The sequence below is a fragment of the Lontra canadensis genome, unplaced genomic scaffold (assembly GCF_010015895.1).
Source record: "Lontra canadensis isolate GAN:19392208 unplaced genomic scaffold, GSC_riverotter_1.0 scaffold29, whole genome shotgun sequence".
Lineage (NCBI taxonomy): Eukaryota > Metazoa > Chordata > Mammalia > Carnivora > Mustelidae > Lontra > Lontra canadensis.
The window spans coordinates 17,177,322-17,180,072 of NW_022631023.1; positions in this window are offsets into that span (position 1 = coordinate 17,177,322).

The following is a 2,751-nucleotide window of genomic DNA, read 5'->3' on the forward strand; positions in this document are numbered from 1 at the left end:
ACTATAAGATGAGGCATTTTCAGATTTTCAGCAGCATCTGCGCTCTGGCTGTGGGAGATAAGGATGACTCAGGACATGCCTTAAACTTAAGTATCAGAAAAACAATCTCTTCTCAAAAAACGTTTTCAAGGCTTCTAAATCAGGGGTTACCACGCTTTTTTTGGTAAGGGGCCAGATAGTGAAGATTTGGGGCTTGTGGGCCACACGGCCCCTTTTGCACTTGTTCAACTCCACCTTGTCATGCAAATGTAGGCAGAAACAAGACATAAACAAACGATTGTGTCTTCCTTCCAGTAAAATCTTATTTACAAAAATAGGTGGCCGGCCCACAGGCTATAGTTGGCCAAACCCTGCTCTGAAGAAATTGTCAAAAGCCATCCAACCACATGCTCTTCTTAATTACTCTTTTCCTCATTCTCTCTAAAAGCCCTGCTGCAAAGACCTGCCACCTCAGACCACAGTTAGAGTCTTTGCCATTAGAATGCCACTGTCTGGCGCAGGCGACACCACCCCACCAACAGCAGTTGTCCCATCAGGGAGCAGTCCGCCTGCAGCAGCTTTAGATACTCATGGTTTGACATGAGTTGACATTCAGTGGAGCCAGAAAGCAGCCTCAGGAAAGGGCTTGAGGGCATATAGTCTTTGAGGGGGTCAGAAGGGCAAGGAGCAGGTAAGCTAGCTTAGGAAGCAGGAGAAGGAGACAAGGAATAAGATGGAGAAGGGACAAAGCCAATGCAAGGGTGCATTAGGGACACTTGGAACTTGGTTCTATCAGGACCCTCTGAAGACACACATACAATGGACCTTTATACTGTCTCCAAGGAAAAGAAGAGGACTATGGAAAGCAAGATAGAGTTGCTCACGTCAAGCAGAGACACAAGCACTGAAGCATGTTGCAGCTAAGATTATTAATAGCTGAAACCCAGCGGCATGGTAAGACCATCCTTCTGCAGCTCAGACGGGCTCCAGATGAGAAACTGCCAGAATATAGGGTGCAGCTGGGAAATACCACCAGGTTACACCTGCCCAGAAGTGTTTAGAGCAGCAATGGCCAGAGTTGAGGGCTCGGAATAAGGGCCAGGAGAATGGGAGGTAGGCAGCAATCCTAGGACTTTGAAGATACTCAAATGTCAGTAATTGTGAGCTACTCATTGCCATGGCAATGGTGAATTGTCAGGAAACCACAGAACTTCATAATTAGGTCATTGGTAATCGATAAAATACAAAGGAGCGTTGGTAAGTCGTAAATCCTTCTTATAGGAAGGAAGCTTAGAAATCTTCAAATTTGCTCTTTGGAATCTCAAAAATTACTTCCAAAATATCTGGACAATTGATTTTCCAGTCTCTGCTTAAATAGCTTGGGGGGGGGGGAGGGGGGACCAAAAACAAGACAAAAATAAACTAAAAAGCTTCTATTTCATTGAGCTGATCAATAAATTATAAGCTAAGTGGGAATAGTTTAAATTTCTTATTCTGTGGTCTCATGTGCCTCCTACTGACTAAAGTTGTCCACTTCTAATTCCAGAATTTATTAAACTAGAGATACTACGCTAGTATTAATTGGTTTTAAGTAATAAAACATTCTCGATACAATTTTAAGTTCTAGTGACATTTGGAAGTCACTTATATTTGGGGTGGGTGGTCAAACATTTGCATGAGGTCTGGCCCTTAGGAGTGATTTTAAATTTTATCGTTTGTCACCACCTGGTGGTAGAACATTTTCTCGCCTTCTTAGAATTTTGCGCTTTGAAGTTCTTTTTTGTTGCCAAGGAAAATCTCTAAACGAAGAGAGTAAGTTTAGCAAGTATGGAACTTTAGCCTTGATAGTCAGGTATAAATGTATACTAACCATACTTACACACTTAATAATAACATTTGTTTAGTGAATGATTTTTTTGTCTTGGTACGCTGCAATGTCTATGATTTTTCATTTGAATTGTAAAAAGCCCTCAAATGTGATGAATGGAAGTTATCCACAGTATTACCTTATGAGGTAGTTTCCTTTTTTTTTTTAAGCTTAATTGATTTTTGGTTTAAAATGATAGAGCTACATGATTAAGGACTTGGCTAAGGGATTTTATTACTGTTTTAAATTTTATTAACTACACTTAAAGTTACAAATATTTAAAAGATATTTTCCATGATACCAAAAGGCAAGAGGAAATTGGGTGGAAATGTATCAAATAAGATTGCAAAGGTGTTAAAAACTTTAAGTTCCAGCCTTGAACTCTTTGGACAAACAGCTTGAACATCATTTGTTGTAGAACGTCGCCACCTCGTGGATAAAAAAAGAAGTACTGAAGGCCGTGGAGTTTTTAAGGTGGAAATTTCGTGTTGCCAGAAAGTTCTTAGTTAGAGTTTTAAATAAAACTTAATCACTGGAAACGACAGTAATGACAGATCTGACAACATACTTACTTACCAAAGCAATTAATTGGTTAAAGTTCCGGAAGGCATTTGATGAAAAAGTATGAGCCAGAGTTATTTCTAAGTCCCCAATTTGGCTATATCTTAGGCAAGTCACTTAACCTCTGTGGGGCTCAATTCCACATCTGTCAAACAAGGGGAGTGGATTAGATAGATCTTACTCTTCGGTTCTTGCAAATGCATGACTTTGAGGTCATAGCTATTTTAAGTCCAAATGCAATTTACAACAATTTTTCTGTTTTTTCTAAATATTTGTTTTTCTGGGTATGTAACTGGCTTAACATAAATGTTTTCTATTTTTTCATTTATCATCAAATAAAATGT